Source organism: Cydia fagiglandana, chromosome 17 (genome assembly GCF_963556715.1).
Source record: "Cydia fagiglandana chromosome 17, ilCydFagi1.1, whole genome shotgun sequence".
NCBI lineage: Eukaryota > Metazoa > Arthropoda > Insecta > Lepidoptera > Tortricidae > Cydia > Cydia fagiglandana.
In genome coordinates this window covers 3,942,177-3,958,496 of record NC_085948.1, presented here as the reverse complement: position 1 = coordinate 3,958,496, position 16,320 = coordinate 3,942,177, and the positions used below count along the sequence as shown (strand labels likewise).

General features: G+C 37.0%; 1 protein-coding gene and 1 long non-coding RNA gene across 2 annotated transcripts in view; both read left to right on the top strand.

The window, feature by feature from the left end:
• LOC134672994 (atypical protein kinase C) overlaps positions 1-16,320 on the top strand; it is a 212,202-nt gene that overhangs the window by 35,802 nt on the left and 160,080 nt on the right. The window lies entirely within an intron of this gene.
• Positions 9,765-10,372, top strand: LOC134673005 (uncharacterized). Its single transcript, XR_010099400.1, has 2 exons — positions 9,765-9,822; positions 9,960-10,372. It is a non-coding gene; the product is annotated as an uncharacterized LOC134673005 (long non-coding RNA).

The following is a 16,320-nucleotide window of genomic DNA, read 5'->3' as shown; positions in this document are numbered from 1 at the left end:
TCCCGCCGAGGTATGTATAGTGCTTTTCTCAAACATGCAATGAAATAAATAAAATAAAAAATCCACGAAACCCAAGTTTTATTTATAGAAAAAACTAAAAGTAAACTACACCCAAAATATAACTAGCACGTATCTTTATCACGCGTATGTTTTACACGAGTCGCATATTTTTACTATCCGTATATTTTCATGTATCTTTGATTTTTCGCCTTGTATCCGTCTGACTGTCGTTTTCGTCACATAAGTTTACATAGTCTTTCATGTTGATATCATGTTTCACATATTTACATCGTTGCTTCATGCATGGAAAAAATAAGTATTATTTCCACATTGACCATTTTGTAGTTACTTTCATTTCTTTAAAGTATGCCACAAAACTGTTTTTAATAAACTGTAAGCCATTTTTCTTAGTTTCTCAAATAATGAAATTGCCATAAGCAACCATATACAAATATTAAAGCTAGTTATTAATTTCGTTTAGTTGTACCACTGTATATATATTGTATGTAAATAAATATACATACTCGTACTTCGTCTTTGACTTGGCGGCAGAGGCAGCCAGTTAATAAAAAACAATTCTGCCAATTCCAACTCCTACGATTACAATTAATATTATTATATTAATTTCATTATTTACCTAGTCGGAACTAATATTAAAGTAAATAAATCAACAACGCACCATAAATCCAATAAAACAGAAATACAGAATGAAAATTTTTCAACTTTGCCTCCATAACAATTTAAAAAAATAACTACGCGTGTTTGAGTAGACCTTTTTACCGCTAACGTTTAGATGAAATATTTTTTATTTTTTATTTGTGTAGTTAAATTTATAATTTAAAAGTATAGAATTTGGTTAATAATGTATTATTTATTAAGTTCATGTTCATTTTATACAAATAAAACTGCAAATTGTAGAAAACATTGTTTTTTTTTATAGGCGTAGTGGCAGAGTGTCATTACGAACCATAAAGCAAATACTGCCTCTAGTTTTTTTTATGGCTGAATGCCACGATGCTGTGTCACAAATACCTGTGAAATGGAAATTAAAAAAGAGGACTTTGCCGGCCTAGGCCTGCAAGATTTGTATGAAATTCCATTAACGACCTCTTGTCCTAGCCGCACCTGAAACGTCATACTTCGCAGCCTATTATAGGGAACATAACATCAATATTTCATTGCATGTTTGAGAAAAGAGTATTTGTATTGTATTGTATTGTATTGTATTTACAAGTGTAGCTAATGTTTTGATAAATGGCGCAAATGTGTGGTGATTCCAATAGGGAGGCCTATTCAGATAAAAAATCTTGTCATCTATTTGAAACACAACAACAACGCACGTGAACTTTTGTTTGATAACATGATATTATTATAAATAAATATGTATAGGCATCAGGCTTATTAGACATTAGACAACCCATCGCTTTAACTACTCTAATACGACCAGTCTGGCCTAGTGGGTAGTGACCATGCCTGTGAAGCCGATGGTCCTGGGTTCGAATCCCAGTAAGGGCATTTATTTGTGTGATGACACAGGTATTTGTTCCTGAGTCATGGTTGTTTTCTATGTATTTATATATTATATATATCGTTGTCTGAGTACCCACAACACAAGCCTTCTTGAGCTTACTGTGGAACTTACTCAATCTGTGTAAGAATGTCCACTAGTAAAAAAAAAAAAGAAAACGTAGGATTGGTTATGTTAGACATGAAGATCTATAGCGGTGGATCGTCTTGTTAGCAGAAGTTCTAAGGTCCTGTTTTCTAAGGGGACCTTGCATTTTGGAGACAAAGCAAACCGCTTGGAACAGGTGTTTCTGGGGGTGATCTGAGCCGATTAAGCCCGGTTGCCAAGAGGTTCCACCCAGCAGGTGGGCAGGGGAGGGGGGGCAAATGTGGCTCCGGCGCGCCTCACTCTAAGCTATATATCTGCATACATCTAGCAACTATATCAAGTTTGGTGTCTTTTTCGTGTAATTCGAGGATGAAGAATTCATTTCTGTGACTAAATTTTCACTCTTCCATACAAAAAAATCGAGAAATCAAAAATTCCAAAAAAATCTTTTCACTTCTTTTTTCGAAAATCTTCTACAAAATTAAAACTATGAGGATTTGCTCTAGAAAAAAAATACCTGTGAATAGCCCAGTTATCCTACTATATAGAATAGTAAACTTGTTAAACATTTTTTTTTCATAACTCTGATAAAAAAAATGTTTTGTGTCGCGCGGCGTACCTGCATTGTAAGAGCGGTATGCAGCGTTTAGGATTTTTAAGTATGTTTCGATGGTTTCTGATAAGTTGTTATTCTTCTGGTTGTAGAAAATTACGGGGTCCCTTTGTTTCCCATAAAGTTTTAAGTCATAATGTATTGTTTGTCATATTATCGTTAGTCATAAAACTGAAACCGTTAACTTTTCAAGATTTTCCTAAGGTCATTCTATAGATAGGTTAGGTTAGGTTAGGTTTGTTTTATGGCAATCCTGAAAAGTTACGCGTTTCTGAGAAAAACCAATTATGACTAACGAAAATTCGGACAAACAGTACATTATGACTTAAAACTATTTGGGAAACAATAGAGACCCGAAAATTACTTCTGGACGTGATATATATACAAATATAAATTAAACGTATAAATATAGATGTTGGGAAAACTTTCGCCAATAGAGTTATTAGAAATGTGATAAAATTAACAAAGCAGATGTTTGATTAAAATGCGGGTTAAAATACGAGTAAGATATATATTGTTCGCAATTGCCACTACATGCCCATGGGTCCGTGCATTTTAGTTTTTTCTTAACGCAGTTGCACCTTCCTGCCCATTTTGTTTTGCAGCGGCAACGAATAAGCTCTAAACAAGCAGCAGCCGCCGCAGGTAGGCTTGTACATATGGGCTCCCAATAACCATTTTGTTTGGACCAGCTCCAGTCAGCAGGACATGGAAGCTGTTGCTGAGGGGCTATAATCTGTCCCCAAACATAGCCTCCTTGGTAAGCTGCACGGAGAAATATGTTTACGTGGGTAGGGCATCTTCCATTGGATGCAGATTCTCTAACTGAAGATTTTTTTTTGTAAAAAGTACTTTTCGGCACTCTTTTGCACTCGTACTTGTACCTGATGTACTCGTAAAATCAGTAACAAAATACTATGCATTTTGTTAAAATAACGTCTAGGGGCCAATTCACACCTCGTAATTCAAATCTGTCCATACTTACTATTGTAAGACTCTTACTTGCCATACAAGACAATAACAATTTTTATCAATATTGGCAATGCCTGCTCAATATTGCCTTGTTTGCCGTATTTAAACCCCTCCGTTACGGCAGGATATGCGCTCCAAGCTTGAAATACGCTTTTTTCCCTGTCCATACAAAAAAGAAACAGTGTCGCAACCTGAAAAGGTGTGGAAGAATGACAAGACTTCTGACCTTTCTGGTCCTGTAAAATAAATTATATATCTATGCGTTACAAATAAAATCATATATTTAAAGAAAGTTTGCAGCACTTGACCAATTGCCCTGGTGAGCTGTCTCGTATACTGCGGTGACATATTTATTTTATTTACAATTAATGGAGGATTGGAACAGGAAAGAATCACCTGTTCCTCTCGTGCCATGTTATTGCATTTTCTTAAGCTAACGTTTGTAGTTCTTCCATTAATTGTAAATAAAATAAATAAATATGTCACCGCAATAAGAGACAGGTCAACTGGGCTAATGGTCACGTGCTGCAAACTTTCTTTAAATATATGATTTTATTTGTAACTCATAGATATATGATTTATTTTACAGGACCAGAAAGGATAGTAGTCTTGCCATTCTTCCACGCCTTTTCAGGTTACAACACAGTTTCTTTTGTGTGTGGAAAGGGAAAAAAAGCGTATTTCAAGCTTAAAGCGCATATCCTGCTGTAACGGAGGGCCTTCTTCTTCGTTACACTCTTGATAGAGTGGTCGTGGCCATTATGAAAACTTTTGAGCGACTCATTTAACGACACGTCGCCATTCCTCCCGTAGAGCTGCTTTCCGTAAGCATTCGCTTACTGTGACCGACACACTGATTTGGTTTGGTCAGTACATCTCATTAGAGATCTTCCCCTAGCCCTGTCACCTCCTACTCTTTCTTGCACAACTAGACGTTCTGTAGAGGTTCCGTCTCGACGAGACACGTGTCGAAAGAAGTTGAGTACCGAGTTTTGCCCGTAGAAAGCAACCGCTCTTTAATGCCAAGCTCCTCAATAATTGATGCTCAGTCCATGATATGCCCAGCATTCGTCTCCAGCACCACATCTCTAGTGCATTCACTTTCTGTTTTTCGGATGCCCTTAGTGTCCATGTGAGACATACAGCATACAGAAAAGTGGGAAATATGAGGGATCTGACAATCCTGGTTTTAGTGGTCCTTGTAATGTTCCGGAGGGATTTAAATACGGTAAACAAAACAACATTGAGCAGCCAATTTTGGAAAAAAATGTTATTGTCTTGTATGACAAGTAAGAGTCTTACAATATTAAATTTGAACAGATTTGAATTACGAGATGTGAATTGGTCCTTAGACATTATTTTGATACTATGCATTGTGTTACAGTGTTCGGATCAGGTACAAGTACAAGTGTAAAAGAGTGCCGAAAAGTACTTTTTACAAAAAATAATCTTCAGTTAGAGAATCTGCCTCCAATGGAAGATGCGCTACCTACGTAAACATATTCTCCGTGCAGTTTACCAAGGAGGCTATGTTTGGGGACAGATTATAGCCCCTCAGCAACAGCTTCCATGTCCTGCTGACTGGAGCTGGTCCAAACAAAATGGTTATTGGGAGCCCATATGTACAAGCCTACCTGCGGCGGCTGCTGATTGTTTAGAGTATATTCGTTGCCGCTGCAAAACAAAATGCGCAGGGAGGTGCAACTGCGTTAAGAAAAAACTAAAATGCACGGACCCATGGGCATGTAGCGGCAATTGCGAACAATATATATCTTACTCGTATTTTAACCCGCATTTTAATCAAACATCTGCTTTGTTAATTTTATCACATTTATAATAACTCTATTGGCGAAAGTTTTCCCAACATCTATATTTATACGTTTAATTTATATTTGTATATATATCACGTCCAGAAGTAATTTTCTACAACCAGAAGAATAACAACTTATCAGAAACCATCGAAACATACTTAAAAATCCTAAACGCTGCATACCGCTCTTACAATGCAGGTACGCCGCGCGACACAAAACATTTTTTTTATCAGAGTTATGAAAAAAAAATGTTTAACAAGTATACTATTCTATATAGTAGGATAACTGGGCTATTCACAGGTATTTTTTTTCTAGAGCAAATCCTCATAGTTTTAATTTTGTAGAGGATTTTCGAAAAAAAAAGTGAAAAGATTTTTTTGGAATTTTTAATTTCTCGATTTTTTTGTATGGAAGAGTGAAAATTTAGTCACAGAAATGAATTCTTCATCCTCGAATTACACGAAAAAGACACCAAACTTGATATACTTGCTAGATGTATGCAGATATATAGCTTAGAGTGAGGCGCGCCGGAGCCACTTTTGCCCCCCCTCCCCTGCCCACCTGCTGGGTGGAACCTCTTGGCAACCGGGCTTAATCGGCTCAGATCATCCCCAGGAACACCTGTTCCAAGCGGTTTGCTTTGTCTCCAAAATGCAAGGTGGTGGACCTTAGAACCCCAGCTATGTCCTTCACACAAAGATAAGATAGGAAAGTACAGATGACTGATTTAAACCGTCGAACGCCCACCATACAACAAATTGATGCAAAGCAATTTGGCCCATATTGATTTGTAGTAACACATGTCTGATACTGAGTCACTATAACCCAATTTGAGTTAGCATCACACGTGTCTTAGTAGGGCACTCCACGGGTTAAATGGTAGACAACTAAAAAACAACACAATTTCTCCGATTAAAATTCAGAAAGCATAATAAAGTTTTCGAGAAAAGAATGCCCCTGTCCAGTGTCCTGTTTATCAAAAGCTTGTAACTTGTTATACAAGTGGGAGTCCCTTTCTAACAAAAGCTGTCAAAAGGGACTTCAAGTCTCTCAATTTATGTATAGACGAATGTTTCGTCGTGCTGTCAGTGGAACTAAAAAACCGGGCAAGTGCGAGTCGGACTCGCGCACGAAGGGTTGCGTACCATAAAGCAAAAAAAACGGAAAAAAATGCAAAAAGAAAACGGTCACCCATCCAAGTACTGACCACGCCCGACGTTGCTTAACTTTGGTCAAAAATCACGTTTGCTGCATGGGAGCCCCACTTAAATCTTTATTTTATTCTGTTTTTAGTATTTGTTGTTATAGCGGCAACAGAAATACATCATCTGTGAAAATTTCAACTGTCTAGCTATCACGGTTCGTGAGATACAGCCTGGTGACAGACAGACGGACGGACGGACGGACGGACGGACAGCGAAGTCTTAGTAATAGGGTCCCGTTTTACCCTTTGGGTACGGAACCCTAAAAAAAGCGGAGGCATCCTCGACCTCAGTTCCCCTTAGCGACCAAATCCCTTATAATGAACTGATGAATGAATGGACCGACCTGCAGCGAATGTAATTACTCGTCCCATTCACCCGCTCACTCGCGAGTGAAGGTACGGGGGCTTTATTACAATTGTTAACAGAGACTCCAAATCCCAGGATAACCAGTTTATGGGCGATCACCGATTAAACATAAATTATAAGAGCGTTTTCACATTGTCCGATCCTATATCGGATGTCGGATGACCTTTGGAAATAAATAGCTGCTAGATAGTGCTCTATCTTTATAGTCATTATATTTGCATTTACGCTTTCTTTTGAACAACAAACTACAAACAATAACTAATGAATAAATAAATATAAAAACGTACTTTTTTATTTTTTGCTTCTTTGTGGTCGTGTTCGAAATATCGGATCGGACAGCATGAAAACGCTCTTATGGGCTTGAGTTACACGACAAATTGAAAGAAAGAAAGAAAATACATTTATTTACGTCAAAGCAAACCAAATTGTAGGTATAATACTTGAAACAGCGAATACCTGACGTTAAAATGGCTACACTACACAATAACACAGTGGAGTAACCTTCATCGCACAGTTCATTAAACGCACGGTGTGCCCGCTAAATAACGCAAGGGTTAACTACATGTAGACTTTATTAAAAAAATAAAGAAAAGGAATAAATATAAGTATTTTTTCTTCAATGTATACTTTCAAAACGTTATTACTTTAATGTAGATTTGGATAAATCTTCACTTCTCCAATTGTTTTGCCAAATTCAGGCGCCCGTTGATGAGCGCGTGTGGCAACCAACTGGCTTCCATAGCTTTGAAGTTGCGCGATAAGTAAAGAGGCCCACAGACTACCACTTCGCCGGACGATATCAGCCTGTCAGTTGTTCGGAACTTTCACCTTTTGCGTTTAACTGAGAGGCTGATATCGTCCGGCGAACTGGTAATCTGTGGGCTTCGATATACTTCTATAGGCCTCGTTACACTGGTACCTCTGACCGTTCGACGACAAGCAATCGTAACACAGGGCCAGCGCTACGCTCGTCCGGAAATATCGTCCCATTTTAAACTGAATGTAGCCGTATTCTTGCTTTTAGCATAAAAAAGAACTTTTTATTTTTTCACGTTGAAACACTTACGTGGTTTTAAATTAGTGTTTTTTATGTTCGTGCCCGGGAATATTTTACTATGTATGCAGTTTTAGTTTTTTGCTAGAACGTGCTGCAGGATTAATTATTTGAACGCACGCATACGTCGCAGTTTTGTCCGTCTTGGACTGAATTAGGTGCCACTTTTGAATCCTCAAGCTCTTGCTTCTTGCTTGCACAGTTTCAGTATCGAGTAAGCAAATATAATCATAAGAAGTGTTGTGTTTTCGTGCGCTTTGCGACATGAACGCATACCTACAAGTGTTATGGCGTACGCTCTCGTATAAAGTATTTGTATCAATTACAAAAAATCTAAACATTAATAAAATAATCCATGACAAACTGAAACTACCATCTGTCCAATTAAAATATTTAAAATTATATTCTGTTTTGACCATCTTACCACAAAAGATTTAAAAAATAAATATTTCAAGCTATAAGTATATTTCCCAATCTCCTCCAAGTCTCTATGTCAATGAATCATTTACGTCCTAACATTTTCGTGTTTTTGTGTTCAATTTAAATGTTACTTTAGCTAAAACGCAAGTTAAAATCACGTAGCTACGTCTGAGGGTAAAGTAAAAGCATAGATACCTGCGACACAAAGGCACCTCGCATCGCGACACGGCCGCCCCTACGGCCTAGATTCGTTCACTCATTCACCCATTCACCTAACAGATTATAAATAAATGTGCAGCGACGTGCGACTTAGACGGTTTAAAAGCCGTTTGACGTTTAAAATTTTTAAATGATAAGCTTGAACTTTGCTGAGTGAATGGAATAAATTTGGTGTAACTTGGAAAAAATGGATATTAAATAAATAGATCTGTTTTCACAGTATTCATTACAGGAACTTAATATTTTATGACTAAAATGTGTACCTACTTATAAATTTACAACGTTACAAGTATTTGCTTAATTGCAATCTGCATTTGCAAATTTCAGAAAAAATACGAGCGGTAACACCTACATACTAGCCTTTTTTTTAAATTAAAGTTTAACACATTCACTGCCCCCAACGCACATGTGCGTTCACCGTCATACAAGTTTGTTCCTAGGCCACGCCCCCTGGCAGTGAATGCCTTAAAAAGCATACCTAATAAAAAGGTTTCATAAATATAATTACTACACCTTATAAATAAAACAGTCTCTCGCCGCGTCTGTCTGTTCGTAAGTTCGCGATAAACTCAAAAACTACTGAACAGATTTTCATGCGGTTTTCACCTATCAATAGAGTGATCCTTTTAGGTGTATAATTTGTTAACCCGTGCGAAGCCGGGGCGGGTGCTAGTAAAATTATAGATTTATTTACATGTAATAAGTTCGTGTCTTAGAAAAATTAAACTACCTCCTGTAGCGTTATGAAAAATTATGTTATTAAAAAGCATGTAGCGTGCTTATCTAAAAACACCTTCTGCAAACTCACATGTTGTCATAACGTTTTGTGAACACACGACCTTTCTGCGTGGTTATAAAGTCCAATTCCGCGCAACATTGAATTCATGTTACGACTAAGTGAAAGTTACCGTTTATAGTTAAATTAATCTTAGTGGGCCATTAACATGAACTTGTCACTGGGCTATAGTCTGTACTTGGTTTTTATGTGGTTTAAGGCGCTTGTAAAATATGAATAAAGTTAGTTATGAGCTGAAAGCACGGCCCATAAAGATAACCAGGCCCTTGGTTAATTTTGTGTATTTACCTTTTTCATAAATGCCACGACATTTGTAATTGCATGGCACAGGGTTTAAATCTTTAGAAAGGGTTGTACAGTAACATACTTACCCGTAAAAACCAAAAGAGCCATGTTGGATTGGCTGAGTTCGGCCAAGGCTATATACAATTTAATTTACCATAATGCTTATTTAAGCATTTTTAATTGCTGAATACGGATTGGAAATTAAAAGACCTGGGCCCGTAGCCAAATTACATTCGCTCCGTATCGATTCGATCTCTACGTTCGCGAGCGACTGGTCGATAATGTTTATAATAACCTAGCCAAGAGGCAATCTTTTTAGTTATCGCATATTCGACGGGCCAAGTCGATAAAAATTAATTTTAGTCTGTGGTTCTCGTTCAAAACCGTCAAGAAACGTCATCTGTCAGCTGTCAAGAGTGTCAAGTGAACAGCGAATCTAATTTTGGAGAAAATAATTGTTTTATCGGTAAGCAAATGAAATATTTTGGCATTTGTTTAACTTAGTTAATTACAATTTCGTGATAAAATAACTCTATATAGTGTAATATTTGAAGAGTGCGTTGTTAATTGCATATAATTTTGACCTAAGTTTAACAATTTCAGACAGCCGTCGTCACCGCAGCCCCAATCAAGGCGGCGGCGCAGCCAGAGCGGGCAAGAGCGGGCTCCGCGGGCTCTTCTTCCACGCTGAGAAGTCCTCGCCAAGTTGGCACGAACAGTCAAAGCTGCCGCTGCAATGACGCCTTCATGGCAGTTACCAGTGCTAAGGACGTGCACTGCTGGCTTACTTGACCAGAAGAGACAATGTAAACAAGTAATGATTCAAACCGTGAAGTGAAATTGTGAACAGGTTTGCCCGAATCAGTGTAACCTCAGTGAACTCATTTACTTCATAGACTTCAAACATTTTCGAAATTAACAAAAGTCAAGCGAACATTGAATACATAGATGTTATGCATTAGATAAGATAAAAGCTGCCTGTGAAACCAAAACTAATAAATCATATTATTACTTAATATTATTTTTTAATTACCTACCATCTTTGCTTTGAATGGAAATTTGGGAAGGGAATCTCACCCGCTAAGCTACTGGCTATTCATATTTAACCTTTTGTATGCTCCTGTCAACAATTTGTAATTTATATATCAATCATAATTAAATAAAATAAAATAAATAAATAAATATTGGGGACATCTTACACAGATCAACCTAGCCCCAAACTAAGCAAAGCTTGTACTATGGGTGCTAGGCAACGACACATACTTATATAGATAAATACATACTTATATACATAGAAAACACCCATGACTCAGGAACAAATATTAGTGTTCACCACACAAATAAATGCCCTTACTGGGATTCGAACCCAGGACCATCGGCTTAGCAAGCAGGGTCACTACCCACTAGGTCAGACCGGTCGTCAAAATTAATGCATTTTTTAGTTGAATATAGGTAAGTACATGGGAGCAGATCTGCTCCTAAGCATACCAAAGGTTAAGGTGGTAACCACCATAAATAAATGAAACAATGATTGGGTTAAAAAGTTAATTTATTTTATTGGAAATCTATTAATGAAAGATACAGCAGGTATTTTTTGCCGGCAGCATGAAATCAGTAGCCAAGCATTCTTTTCTTGTTTGTACATATATTATGTAGTGTTTTAAAATAGTAAAACAACACTCAATATATTTTTGTGGTTGTACATGTGTCATAGTTTCTTCCCTTGACCCTGGCTTTGGAGCACCATAAATATGTCAAGGCTGCAATGAATATCCAAGTCACCTGAAACAAAATGAATGCTTAGTTTTTCAAAAAACTCTGTAACATTTGGTTATAATATTTATCTATTCTCTACCAGTCATATGACAAAAAAAACTAAATGTTTTGTGTAAGTACATATATTTTTATATAGTGTGTAGGTACAGTCAGCTGCACAGAAAAGGTACCACCGCTACATAGAAGTTTGTATGCAGGAGTGGTACCATTTCTCTGCAGCTGACTGTACCTGCGCCTGCCAAAAGAAGTCATATACAATATGTTTCATAATATGAAAAAGTTTCATTAATATGGTTGATAATTTATATGCATAACAACAGCCGGTCTGGCCTAGTGGGTAGTGACTAGTGACCCTGCCGGTTAATCTGATATTAATCCTGAGTTTGAATCCCCGGTAAGGAAATTTGTTTGTGTAATGAGCACAGATATTTTGTACCTGAGTCATGGGTGTTGTCTATGTATTTAAGTATAGTTTGTCAAAGGACTGTCTCATTTCAAACAAAGACAGAGAGAATCATACTAGCTTTGTCATATACTAGTACTAGCACCCAAAAGTATGAGTATAGTTTTCCTGGTTCTTACTGAGTGACAAATTGGTTTGACCATCTATATATAGTTATCTAAGTACCCTAAGTACCCACAACACAAGTCTTCTTGAGCTTACTGTACAGTTCAACAAGAAATTGTAGAAATCAAAAAGTAGCAACACTGTAGTCTCGTCTCTTTCAAATCAATTTAAGAAAATGGGATGACACTACAATATTGCTAGTCGTTAGTGACCTTGCCTATGAAGGTTATGGTTTTGTTTCCCGGGAAGGGCATTTATTTGTGTGAAGAACATTTGTTCCCGAGTCTTTATCTATAATTGTAAAGCCTTTACCTATATACCTTTGCCTTTACACATTCAATTCACTTTCCTATTGAGAAACAAGTGCTTGCCTGTGTGCATATGGGTACCAAATTTAATCTACACCGTTCATCGGTTTATATTTGAAGACGTAACAGGAACACATAAGAAGTTATTTTAGCATCAATTAAATATTTTATATACTTATTAGGTATGTGGGGATAAGTTATTGGCTCACTCTTACCTTTGTAGGGACGTTGTTTCGTGTTGCATTTGTGGGTGCATAATCCATTTTTCCATGACACTGTCAATATAGATAGGTAGATATTCAGCGCCTCGGTCACATTGGATCCTTTGGGTGAAATGCTGCGTACGGCCCACTATCCTTTGATCTGACCCCGTAGCATAAAGCCACCAGCCACCAGCTAAGGGCAGTCCTTTCCTAAGCAGTTTCAATAGGCGATTTTGCAGACGGCGCCTGCGTCTAAGCGAGACTTCCGCGTTGTTCGCCGCCCACAATAATGTTAAAGTATGCTTTTTACTACAAATTCTAATTTACAAACACTATTATACGGCATTTTCTTGTGCTTCGATAAGTTATCTGCAAGGGGATAGCTCTCGCTACTTATCGACACCTAGGAGGCGATAACGATTCGATTTCGCATGTCAAAAGTGTCACTCGGCTAGGCAATGTATGACAGATATCGAATTCCAGTAACGAAAGTTTTGCGTTTCGTTACAACATTGCAACTTGGCTAACATTTTTGTATTCGTTAATATTTTTCGACAAACTCATCTACGGTACCTGTCATTCCCATACATTTTTTATCGATTCGTTAGCGATATCTTTTTTCGAAATGCGTTTTGGCTAGGCCCCCTGATCCAAGTTTTCTTTTTTGTTATAATGGAAATAACTAATACTTAATTATTGCTACTTATAAGTAAAGTAACAATTATTTCGGGTCATAATTGACCCATAATATTATTTGTTACTCTATATTTGGCAAAATGTATTCCCGGTAATTTATTTGTCCCCTGACTCAACGGGGTCAACCAACTACGACATTGTCAATGTGCCTTTCTTTATGACCTTTACATAAACTTGCTTAAGCTTCGCGATAAATAGGTATTGCCTCGAAATAAATTCTCCTTTTCTAGACATTTTTCGGCGCTATTTTTTAGAAGATATGAATCAAGTATTTAAGATCGTTTAATTTAAAATTTTAAAGTGCTTTCCCCTTTAAGCGAGAAGGAATCTTGACAAATAGTAGGTATAATTTCCCGCCGAAGCGAGTGAAGCGACTCGCTGTCGGCCGGTTTATTCAATTTCACCCCTATAATATTTCATCGTTAGGGGTGCCGCGTAAATAATTAGGTAAATATTAAATTTTATTTTAAGGCTTTTTATTTTATGGGTTCGGGTGTAATGGTTTATGGATTGGTGGATGAGATACGTTTGTAGGTTACAGCAGTTACTAAAAGGGTGCACTGGGGTTATATTTAATTTGAAAGTAAGTACGTGTACGGTATGCTCAGAATCAGGTTTTGTTATATTATATATTATCTTACTTCAAAATCAACCTTACTCTCATATTGTAACATTGCCTAGTTTTATGTACCAAGTACTCCTTTCTTTGCAAAGTCCAATATTCTCTGATTGAAATCTTTCTCTTCCTTCGATGATGCTTCGATTTTTATTATAAAACGGACAGTGGCTTTATATTTTACACTAACAAAATTAAATATTATTTTTAAAAGACCTTAATCAAATAAAAAAACTCGAATTTAATCTGTCGTGAGTGACACTACAAAATACGTGTAAATACGCGAGTTAAACCTTAAATAATAATCAACTTTATACAGGTAATTCGACATTACAATTAACCTATATGTTGTTAAAAAACGTTTTCATGGTTTTTAAGTGTATAATGTAATCGCTCACGATGTTATTCAGCGAGAGATACAATTAAACTTCACGTCGCCAGTCCCCTGGCACTCGACCTAATTCGACACCGGCTTTAAGGACTCCCAATTATTGCATAAACATCGATTTCTTAGTCCCCAAGAAGGTACTTTATGCAAAATCACAGTTTGTAAAGGATAAACTTATGTAAGTACAATTTAAAAGAACCTAAGACAGCCATGTTATCATAATTATCGGTAGGTTTAGAAAAAAAATCAAAACACATTAATTTTAGATAACTAGTTTCCATACATGATAAATTTAGATAAAATTACAAATAACAATAATAATCATACTTCATACAAATGTTATGTTCTATGTATATAATTATATTTATGTTAGCTTGTGGAATACCAAAAAAGCAAGAAACCAACTAAGGTTGACTGGAAGAGATCCCTTATAGGGATAAGTTCGCCTTTGTACATTATATATATTTTTTGTTCCATTGTAATTTAACCTGTCTTATGTACAATAAAGTGTTTACATACATACATACATACCAACTAAGTAGCCAACATGCCAATTACGCTCCGTAGCGAACGAAACGTGACTGTCATCACACTTATATGGAAGAGTGATAGAGGGACGCAAATCTTTTCGTTATCGTAGCGCAAGCGATTGTCACTTTGGCTAGGCACCCTGGGCACATTACCAAGAACGACATCAGATCTGTCGTTTTGAAGATAAAATTTAGTCAAGTGATCAATTCAGAACGCACCCTTACCGACCTTCATTAATTAACGTCGCACCATCGTGAAAATATTTAACGAATCCCATTCATCTGTTCCTTCAATAAAATAAACGGGACTTAGCACAGCCCTGCGCCTCAGTAATTGTTAATGCCCCAAAGAAAAACGATGGCAATCAACGCCCTAGTATCATTTGAATATCGAAAACGTCCCCGATTCACCTTAACGACCGCGTTAAAAAAAATCTTGATCAAAAAGCCATTTTAATGAAAATAACAAGTTGAAGAGTAATTACTATTTCCGCGAACAAAATGTCCGGTTGATTGACCAGAGCGTTACAGAGAGATTTCCACCTTTCGTGTCTTGGCTTTGAGCTGAAATTTGAATACCTTGACGACACTGTATTGATATAAGCGTCATTTAAACCTTAAAAGTTAGGCTTTAAAGTTGAATTTGGAATGTATTGGTATAATTTGATACTTGTTGCTAGTCGATGGTATCTGCTATTGACTGAGCTGATACGTATCGGTGTCCACGCTCGCACCTCCGGGCCGAAGACGGCCGAAGCCCTGATGCTATCTTCGGCTGTTTCCGTCGATTGCGGTCGACTTCCTAACTCCCTCCTAATTTACGGTAACTTGATTTGCGACATACAGCCTTCGGTGTAATATGTAGGGTCATATACTCATATAGAAGCTGATAGTGTCGTGTCCTGACTGTTACTCGTACCTAAGTAAAATCAAGAGTTATGAAACTTATGAAACAGAAATAGCTCCATGCCCGTTTTATTTTCCTTTTCTTTTGTATTTTTCAGGAGTCATAAAACACAATTCCTACCCGTGACACAAGAGTTACTGAGGTTCTGAATTCACCGGAAATTGTGTACAGCTAATTTACGTAGCGTAAAAATAATCGAGACTGCTATAAATTACACTGATCAAAAGGGGTTCCTTGAACGCTTTCTTAAATAACTTTCGTGTTCAGGTAAATCGTTGTACGAATTTTTAGGAGATTAAAAAAGTTTGACATTGTTCAGTTGGACATCTACATTGCAAAAAACTTATGTTTTTACTCATTGGTTATCAGTACACCTTATAAAACAAAGTCCCAGGCCGCGTCTGTATGTGTGTTTGTTGGTTCGCGATAAACTCGATAACTAGTGAACGAATTTTCTTACGGTTTTCACCTATCTATAAAGTGATTCTTGAGGAACGTTTACGTATGCGTTCAAAGTGAAAACATTTACTTTGAATGAAGTTACCTCATGACGCTGGAATGAGCAGGCATACTATATTTAAAATATTATTCACATCAAACTCCATATCATATACCTCACGTAACACCAATCCGTCCCCGATGTCGAAAAATCGAGATCAGAATTCTTATTCCGCCGCCGAGGTAAACTCGGGCGACGTCGAGAGGATATGCAAATTCGAGCGAGTGGGGCCTTACTTGCGATAATATTGTCTCCAATACTTCCAAGTGTTGCACCGTTTAGTAAGATGTAGTTTCGAGGCAAACTTGAATTATGACGGCGGTTTAGTAGCTAAAGTTTTAAAGCTTGATAATAAATAGTAACTTTGTGAATAGATGTTTCCCCAAAGTATGATGCGGTATTTGTGCCATGTAAAAGCAAGAGCATAATACGTTTCGACTGTCTATAATTTATTGACATTTTAGTTCGTTCAA